The 10,469-nt window shown below is 43.2% G+C and overlaps 1 non-coding gene across 1 annotated transcript; it reads left to right on the top strand.

Moving 5' to 3' along the window:
• The first annotated feature begins 7,055 nt into the window (after positions 1–7,055).
• Positions 7,056–7,127, top strand: TRNAC-ACA. The gene has a single exon. It is a non-coding gene; the product is annotated as a tRNA-Cys (tRNA).
• Positions 7,128–10,469: the final 3,342 nt, after the last annotated feature.

Here is a 10,469-nt window from a genome sequence, read left to right as displayed (position 1 = left end):
GATGGAGAAGCTCTATACAGTCAGCAAAAACAAGACCAGGAGCAGACTGTGGCTCAGATCATGAAGTCCTTATTGCCAAATTCAGACTTAAATTGAAGAAAGTAGGGGAGACTGCTAGACAATCAGGTATGACCTAAATCAAATCTCTTATGATTATACAGTGGAAGTGAGAAATAGATTTAAGGGCCTAGATCTGATAGATAGAGTGCCTGATGAACTATGGAATGAGGTTTGTGACATTGTACAGGAGACAGGGATCAAGACTGTCCCCATGGAAAAGAAATGCAAAAAAGCAAAATGGCTGTCTGAGTAGGCCTTACAAATAGCTGTGAAAAGAAGAGAAGCCAAAAGCAAAGGAGAAAAGGAAAGATATAAGCATCTGAATGCAGAGTTCCAAAGAATAGCAAGAAGAAATAAGAAAGCCTTCTTCAGCGATCAATGCAAAGAAATAGAGGAAAAGAACAGAATAGGAAAGACTAGAGATCTCTTCAAGAAAATTAGAGATACCAAGGGAACAGTTCATGCAAAGATGGGCTCAATAAAGGACAGAAATGTTATGGACCTAATCGAAGCAGAAGATATTAAGAAGAGGTGGCAAGAATACACAGAACTGTACAGAAAAGATTTTCACGACCCAGATAATCACGATGGTGTGATCACTCGTCTAGAGCCAGACATCCTGGAATGTGAAGTCAAGTGGGCCTTAGAAAACATCACTACAAACAAAGCTAGTGGAGGTGATGGAATTCCAGTTAAGCTATTTCAAATCCTGAACGATGATGCTGTGAAAGTGCTGCACTCAATATGCCAGCAAATTTGGAAAACTCAGCAGTGGCCATAGGACTGGAAAAGGTCAGTCTTCATTCCAATCCCAAAGAAAGGCAATGCCAAAGAATGCTCAAACTACCACATAATTACACTCATCTCATACACTAGTAAAGTAATGCTCAAAATTCTCCAAGCCAGGCTTCAGCAATACGTGAACTGTGAAATTTCAGATGTTCAAGCTGGTTTTAGAAAAGGCAGAGGAACCAGAGATCAAATTCCCAGCATCTGCTGGATCATGGAAAAAGCAAGAGAGTTCCAGAAAATCATCTATTTCTCATTTATTGACTATGCCAAAGCCTTTGCCTGTGTGGATCACAGAAAACTGTGGAAAATTCTGAAAGAGATGGGAATACCAGACCACCTAACCTGCCTCTTGAGAAATCTGTATGCAGGTCAGGAAGCAACAGTTAGAAGTGGACATGGAACAACAGACTGGTTCCAAATAGGAAAAGGAGTACGTCAAGGCTGTATATTGTCACCCTGCTTATTTAACTTATATGAGTACATCATGAGAAACGCTGGACTGGAAGAAACACAAGCTGGAATCAAGATTGGTGTTGTCTTAGGTTAGGGCTTTTCGTGGGATAGCTGTCCCACAGTCTGGGTTGCTATCTCAAGCTAGTTCCCTCAGATTGCCACTGGGGCTTCCAGGCCCGGTCCTTACTCTAAGCAATGCAGCCTGTGCCTCCCTGTCCAGCCCTGCTTGCTAGTGGGGGATGCGAGCGTCTGGGCTGCTGCTCCACTGGAAGTTGCTTTAGGCTCGTAATCTGTGGGGTTTAATTATTTATTTATTTTTCCTCCTGGTTATTTTGCCCTCTGAGATTCCAAGGCTTGCCACAGACCTGCCAGAGAGAGTATTTCCTGGTGTTTGGAAACTTCTCTCTTTTTTAAGACTCCCTTCCCCAGATGGATGTCTGTCTCTACCTCTTTTGTCTCTTTTTATCTTTTATATTTTGTCCTACCTCCCTTCGAAGACAATGGACTGCCTTTCTGGGTGCCTGATGTCCTCTGCCAGCATTCAGAATTTACTCAGCGTTCAAATGTTCTTTCAATGAATTTGTGGGGGAGAAATTGGTCTCCCTGTCCTATTCCTCTTCCATCTTAGGACCGCCCCTACTCCATTTCTTCTAAGGGATTCTTGCCCACAGTAGTAGATATAAATGTCATCTGAATTAAATTTGCCTATTCCATTCCATTTAAGTTCACTGATTCCTAAAATGTCGATGTTCACTCTGCCATCTCCTGTTTGACCACTTCCAATTTACCTTGATTCATGGACCTAACATTCCAGGTTCCTGTGCAATATTCTTTATAGCATTGTACTTTACTTCCATCCCCAGTCACATGCAAAACTGGGTGTTGTTTTTGCTTTGGCTCTGTCTCTTCATCCTTTCTGGAGTTATTTCTCCACTGCTCTCTAGTAGCATATTGGACACCTACTGACTGGAGGAATTCATCTTTCAGTGTCATATCTTTTTGCCTTTCCATACTGTTCATGGAGTTCTCAAGGCAAGAATACTGGGCAGAAGAAAGGACAGAAATGGTATGCACCTAAAAGAAGCAGAACATATTAAGACGATGTGGCAGAAATACACAGAAGAACTATATAAAAAAGATCTTCCTAATCCAGATAGTGTGTGGTGTGATCAGTTGTCTAGAGACAGACATCCTCGAATGTGAAGTCAAGTGGACCTTAGCAAGTATCACTATGAACAAAGCTAGTGTACGTGACAGATTCCAGTTGAGCTATTTCAAATCCTATGAGATGATGCTGTTAAAGTGATTCACTCAACATGCCAGAAAATTTGGAAAACTCAGTAGTGGCCACAGGACTGCAAAAGGTCTGTTTTCATTCCAATCCCACAGATGGGCAATGCCAAAGAATGTTCAAACTACTGCACAATTGAACTCATCTCACATGCTAGTAAAGTAATGCTCAAAATTCTCCAAGCCAGGACTCTAACAGTACGTGAGCCATGAACTTCCAGAAGTTGATGCTGGATTTAGAAAAGGCATAGGAATCAGAGATCAAATTGCCAACATCCGCTGGATCACTGAAAAAGCAAGAGTGTTCCAGAAAAACATCTACTTCTGCTTTATTGACTGTGCCAAAGCCTTTGACTGTGTGGATCACAATAAACTATGGAAAACTCTTCAAGAGCTGGGAATACCAGACCACCTTACCTGCCTCCTGAGAAATCTGTATGCAGATCAAGAAGCAACATTTAGAATCAGACATGGAGTAATGGACTGGTTCCAAATTGGGAAAGAATTAAGTCAAGGCTGTATATTGTCACCCTGTTTATTTAACTTATACACAGAGTACATCATGAGAAACGCTGGGCTGGAAGAAGCACAGACTGGAATCAAGATTGCCAGGAGCAATATCAATAACCTCAGATATGCAGATGACATCACCCTGATGAGAAAGTGAAGAAAAACTAAAGAGCCTCTTGATGAAAGTGAAAGAGGAGAGTGGAAAAGTTGGCTTCAAGCTCAACATTCAGAAAACTAAGATCATGGCATCGGGTCCCATCACTTCATGGCAAATAGATGGGGAAACAATGGAAACAGTGACAAACTTTATTTTCTTGGGCTCCAAAATCACTGCAGATGGTGACTGCAGCCAAGAAATTAAAAGACATTTGCTCCTTGGAAGAAAACCTATGATCCACCTAGACAACATATTAAAAAGCAGAGATATTACTTGGCCAGCAAAGGTCCATCTAGTCAAAGGTACTGTTTCTCCATAGTCATGTATGGATGTCAGAATTGGACTATAAAGAAAGCTGAGCACCAAAGAACTGATGCTTTTGAACTGTGGTATTGGAGAAGACTCTTGAGAGTTCCTTGGACTGCAAGGATATCCATCCAGTCTATCTTAAAGGAAATCAGACCTGAATATTCATTGGAAGAATTGATGCTGAAGTGAAACTCCAATACATTGGCCACCTGATGTGAAGAACTGACTCATTTGAAAAGACCCTGATGTTGGGAAAGATGGAAGGCAGGAGGAGAAGTGGACAACAGAGGATGAGATCTTGGATGGCATAACCAACTCAATGGACATGAGTTTGAGTAAGGTCCGGGAGTTGGTGATGGACGTGGAAGCCTGGCATGCTGCAGTCCATGGTGTTGCAAAGAGTTGGACATGACTGAGTGATTGATCTAAAGCCGTCATAGATTCATTTCTTGATTCAGTCAATTACTAGATATGATCTTACTATGTTACAGAGCATCAGTTAACTCATATCACACTCCATATAATAGGGGACTGTTGGAGATTAAATAAAATATGTAAAATGTGAGGAAACTGTTAACACAGCAGGTCTGGTTGTTTGGTCCTTGTATGTCAAGGGAACTGGAAACCGTGATTTGACTATTGACCAACCCTTGGGGAATGTTCTAATGTTAAGTGGTTCATGATGATGTTTTGTTTACCTGATTTCTTTGTACAAACATCAACATCGATGTGCATCTGGTGTCATTGTTGGGATCCTGAGTTTCACTTGCCATGGCTGGTCATGGAGCATGACATTACTATGGGACACATTCTCAAAAAGCCTCAGATGCTGAGGCTTCCCTGGGCAGAGCCATGTTGCACACATGCCTCTAGTTTATTGCTAGAGAAGAGAGCATGGCCTAGGTGGCCCCAGAGGGGCAAGTACTCAAAAGCGCATGTCCAACCTCTCTGATTCACCTGAATAAACGTCTTTTTCCTGTTGCTCTTGGTTTGTATATTTTTGCTCTAATAAACCTCAGCCATGACTATAATCTGCTTTTGAGTCTTGTGAGTCCTTTAGCTAAATCACCCAAATTGAGGGGAGGACATAAAGGGTCTAGTATAGGACATAAAAATATCCAGGACATAAAGGGATTAGTACAATGTCTGGCAAGTAGTACACACTCAATATATGCTAGCTATGGAATTTAACTGATCCTGCTGCATGTGACAGAGGACTAACCTCACTGTACTAGAGTATAGGCTGGGACTCCAGGATTTTGTCTGTTTTTCTGAACCATGCTCTTGGAACTGGGCAGGGATAACCTCTCATCAGAGGGGAAGTTAGAAAACCTAGCTCCAAGGTTTTCCTCTGACCTCCCAGCCCTGCTGATTCCAAGTGGGAAGGTACCATGTGAAGAAAATGGGTAGATATCCAACCTCTATCTGGGTCATTCTGAGAATGCACAACAGGGTAAACTCTTTTTATCAATTTGAAGGGTAACAAAAAGAATCAAAAACCTTGAGAGTGGGGCTGGAGCCTGGACCCTTACTTTGGCAGCAGTCATCAAAGGCAGTGGTATTAGAAATGAATATTGGGACTTCCCTGGTGGTCCAGTGGCTAAAACTCCATGCTCCCAATGCAGGGGGTCTGGATTCTATCCCTGGTCATGGAATTAGATCCCACATGCTGCAACTAAGAGTTCGCATGCCATAACTAAGAACTGGCATGGTCAAATAAATTTTTTTTAAAAAAGGAAATGACTATCAGGAATTTCCCCAATGCAGCCAGAACCAAGTACACAGAGCCATTTCTGGCATGCATTAGGCACCACAGGAAAACAGTCTTAAACTGTGAGGACACTATGTCAAAGTTAAAAAAATAGTTGGGTTGAGACTTCAGTTCAGATCAGCCCAGTCACTCAGTTGTGTCCGACTCTTTGTGACACTATGGACTGCAGCGCACCAGGCCTCCCTGTTCATCACCAACTCCCAGAGTTTACTCAAACTCATCTCCATCTAGTCTGTGATGCCATTCAACCATCTCATCCCCCGTTGTCCCCTTCTTCTCCTGCCTTCAATCTTTCCCAGCATCAGGGTCTTTTCAAATGAGTCAGTTCTTTGCATCAGTGGTGAAAGTATTGGAGATTCAGCTTCAGCATCAGTCCTCCCAATGAATATTCAGGACTGATTTCCTTTAGGATGGACTAGTTGGATCTCCTTGCAGTCCAAGGGACTCTCAAGAGTCTTCTCTAACACCACAGTTCAAAAGCATCAATTCTCCCAGTGGAAGGATCACACTGGGTTTGCCACAGCCTAAGGTGGTGTGTACTTCCTGGGTCCACACTGCTCAGGCATCATGGTGCTCTGAAAGTGTACTGTCCCAAGGGGACCCTGCATTTTGTCCAAACCCAGGTCTCAGACACTCAGGTTTTCGGGTACTCCGCAAGGGCACAGACTCAGATGGGCTGTGTGTTTTGTGCTCTTCCCAGGTGCAAGCCGCTCAGCCGACCGGGTGCTTGGCAACCTCACTGTCCCAGGTGGGCCATGCATCTTATGCCCCTCCTCGATCCTGGCTGCTCAGTTTCCTGGGTGTGCCGTGAGGGCACAGTCCCAGGTGTGCTGTGTGTCTCCTCTGGGGAGCTGATCACAGGCTGTGACACTCCTGGTAGATGTGAACCTTACAGGATCTCAGGGAGGCGTGGTTAGCAACTGGCAGCTTGCTCACAGTTTGGTGGATGATGCAGTCTCTGGAGCCGAGATTGCAGCAACCCCTTTCCTTCTGGCTCTGGCTATCTCACAGCTGCCTCTCTGCTTCCCAGGAGGAAGGACCCTAACTGGCAGCCGGCTTGCTCTCCTTTGGTATTTGCTAGGGCACAATCTGGAGAAGGCAATGGCACCCCACTCCAGTACTCTTGCCTGGAGAAGCCCATGGGTGGAGGAGCCTGGTGGGCTGCAATCCAAGGGTCGCTAAGAGTCGGACATGACTGAGTGACTTCCCTTTCACTTTTCACTTTCATGCATTGGAGAAGGAAATGGCAACCCACTCCAGTGTTCTTGCCTGGAGAATCCCAGGGACAGGAGAGCCTGGTGGGCTGCCATCTGTGGAGTCACACAGAGTCAGACATGACTGAAGCGACTTAGCAGCAGCAGCAGCAGCAGGGCACAATCCATTGTTCTGTGTTCATTCCAGGGGTCACCATGCAATGTTAGAGTTTATGTGGGGTGGGAGGGAAAGACCTTTTTCTTCCTTTTTTTGTCTCTCTGGCAATCCTAGGGTTTGGGTTGCTCTGTCACATTAGCTCCATCAGATTGTTCTCAAGGCATGCAAGCCTGGTCCAGTAAGGACCAACTGACAAAGCTCCGTGCCTTCCTGCCCAACCCACACTCACTGGTCAAGGATGTGAGCATCTGTGCCACTTTGCCACTGGTAGTTGAGGTTAGGCCTCTGTCCTATTTTTTTTTTCTCCCCCGGTTTGTTGCTCTCTAAGCTACCATCTGGGATTCCCTGGTAGCTCAGATGGTAAAGCATCTGCCTACAATGCAGGAGACCCGGGTTCGATCCCTGGGTTGGGAAGATCCCCTGGAGAAGGAAATGGCAACCTACTCCAGTATTGCCAAGAGATTCTCATGGATGGAGGAGCCTGGTGGGCTACAGTCCATGGGGTCACAAAAAGGTGGACAAGACTGAGTGACTTCACTTTAAGCTTCCAAAGTTCCCCACAGACACCTCTGTGAGAGGGTTTCCTATTGTGCGGGAAGTTCTCCTTCATGACTCCTCCCAAGGATGGGACTCTGTTCTTATATCTTTGTCTCTGTTTCCCTCTTTTATATTTTGTCCTACCTCATTTGGAAGAGATTGGGCTGTTAAATATTTTCAAGTAATATTTTAAAAATCAAAATGAATGCAAAAAAAATCCATGTTGTACAAAATATGAAATATTTTAAATAAAGACAGGATCTGACCCTGTGTTAGCCCCTGCCAATCCCAACTCTGTGTCTTAAGTCTGCAGGGCCTTCCTTATCTTGTCCACTTTAAAAAGCAGAGAGGCAGGTTCCAAGGACTCAGCCATTGCTTCTAAACAGGCCTGTGAACCCAAGAGTTCTAGAAATGTCTCTAGCCTTCTGCCCCAGGGCTCTGCTCCTTGGCTTGTGTTTGATGATCTTCTGTGAAGAATGCCTTTTCCTGCTTTCTCTCCCCTTAGATCTCTCTAGACTTTTCAGATTTCCCCGCTTTTATCCAATTGTCTTGCTCCCAGAGTCTGGCCAGGACGGTCCCCACTGGATTGTACCTGAGCGTGTCCTAGCTCCCTCTTGGCTAAATTAGAATCCTTTTCCAGGTGAGAGGAAGAAGAACCTTTCCTGGGTTTCCATCTCATGGCTTTCTACTGCCCTCCTCTGGGCCTCAGTTACCACTGCAGTTCCACTGCACGCCTTCCGTTCATTTTTCCCATTAGATTTTTTTGTTAATTAAAAACATAGCATATGCAGCTTATAAAAGTTTCAAATCACGCAGAAATATTTCAGCTTTTCTTTATCCCTTCAGTTCTTCGGACCCCTTAAAAATTGCTTTAAATATTTGTTACCCATAGCCTGCTAAGATACCTTTATTTTTTATCGCATTTTAAAACTGTGATGAATATTTGAATCTATTCTCATTATGAAAAATCAAAAATATAGAAATATTCAGAATAGGAACTTCTCTGCTGGTCCAGTTGTTAAGACTTCCCCTGCCAATGGAGGGGTGTGAGTTGGATCCCTGGCTGGGGAACTAAGATCCTACATGCTGTGGGGTCAAAAACAACAACAACAACAACAACAACAACACAACACAACATAAAACAGAAGCAGAATGTATGTAATCAATTCAATAAAGACTTTAGAAATGGTCCACATAAAAAAATCTTAAAGAACTATACAGAATAAAAAGGTACAGTCTTGGCTGCTGGGGGAAGGACCTCTGCACCAAAGGGGCCCAGTGGTGGCAGACTCCCAGTGAAAGCACCTGGAAGAGTAGGCCATGAATCCGCAGGCTTGAGTGGAAGCCCGGCCTGTCCCCAGACCTCCCTGAGACTGGACTCTGACCAAAAGGGCCTAGTGTGCGTGGTGAGGCCAGAGGCAGCCTAGGGCCTTGTGCTGTATGCTCAGCTGTTTTTTTTTTTCCTCCTGGAGCTCGATCCTGGCCTGGGAGTGCTTCCGGCTTCACATTCCGCACCCTTGGCACTTTGGTTTAGTAATGCTGGCAAGGTCTGAGTGGCCCCAATGTGGAGGTTTGTTTTTCCACCTGACAATGAAAGCCTCTGGAGGGGTATACATTCTTTACCAGATTATGAGATTTGCACACTTTCGGACATTCTACTCCCTTGGTAACAGCAACTTCTTGTTGTGAATAGATGACTTTCTACTCCTTGTGAAGACTTTGTTAAGAAGCAAGAATTGCTTGAAGATTCTCTAAACAGACAGTGGTCTAGAAAACTGAAATATCTAGAAAAAGAATAGTGTATATTTTCAGCCAGGTACATTTTTACATTTCTTTTGAGGGCCGTGTCTGCTACTGCATCTGATGATATCTTAAGAGGGCTTCCACTCCAGAACCTAGATTCACTTCTTTCCCTATGTCCTCACAACACTATGGTTTTGAAAAGTTATCCTTAAACTGCATTTGCTGGTGTTGGCTCAAGTCTAGACCTACGAATATATGGCTCATTTCAGACTTAACAGTTGTTAGAACTATCAAATGAAATTCACTTTTATGATCAGAATGATTCCAAGATATTTATTCTTTTGACACAATACACCTTAGTTCTGCTATGGCTCTTTATAGTCTTTTGGTTTGAGACTTGGAAAAATCTCAAAAAAAGAGAAAATTCCTTATCATGATCCAATAACTACTTATTGAGCACTTGTCCTGTTCCAAGTAACATGCTAGCTCCTGAAAAAAAAAAAAGGTCACAGTCTTTTCCTTGATGACCCCATTCTTTTCCAATTCTAGAGGTGACGACACAAACATTTCATGGGCATCCCTCAAATATTTTTCTACACATTACATAACTACCAAGTACATGATAGATACAGCCACATAATGAACATAAGTGGGATCATTCCGTGAGTATTGTTTTTCAGAGTTTTAGAAAATTACACAACTACATGTACACTCCTAGTCATAGCAGCATCATTCACAAGAACCAAAAGGTGGAAACAACTCACATGCCCATCAGCAGATGAATAGATAAACAAACTGTAGTATGTGCATATGGTGAAATATTCACCCTTATAAAGGATTTAAATTCTGAGACATGCTATAGCATGAATGAACCTTAAATATAATTATGCTAGGAAAGAAGCCAGTCACAAAAAACCAAATAATGTATGATTACACTTACGTGAGCTACCCTAAAATAGTCAAACTGATAAAGATAGAAAGTAGAATGATGGTTACCAGGGACTGGGCAGAAGGGAGAATGCAAAGTTATTGTTTAGTAGATACCAAGTTACAGTTTGGGATGCTAGAAAAATTCCAGAGATGGATTGTGGTGATGGTTTTGAGTGTATTTAATGCCAGTGTGAATGTATTTAATACTACTGAATTATACACTCAAAAGGGTTAAAATGGTAAATTTTAGGTTATGTATATTTTACCACAATTTAAAAACTGGGGAAAAAAATCACACAACTAGTACCTGAATGATTTCCTTGTAAGAAAGTCAAATGTAAACATTTGCAGTGTAAAACACAATGAACCCCACTGACCACTTCCCCCCTCCATCCCATTCTGCTCTCTTGAGGTAAATGCTTGCAGATGGTCTGGTGTGTGCTCTGAGTCTTATCTGTGAACTGACATACATTACAGAGCAAAGTTCTGGGGGGCCAGACTGGATTAAAATCCTGGCTCTACCATTGACCAACTTGGTGACCCTTG

This window comes from Oryx dammah, unplaced genomic scaffold, assembly GCF_014754425.2.
Source record: "Oryx dammah isolate SB20612 unplaced genomic scaffold, SCBI_Odam_1.1 HiC_scaffold_11184, whole genome shotgun sequence".
Taxonomy (NCBI): domain Eukaryota; kingdom Metazoa; phylum Chordata; class Mammalia; order Artiodactyla; family Bovidae; genus Oryx; species Oryx dammah.
This window is presented reverse-complemented; position numbering and strand designations above follow the sequence as displayed.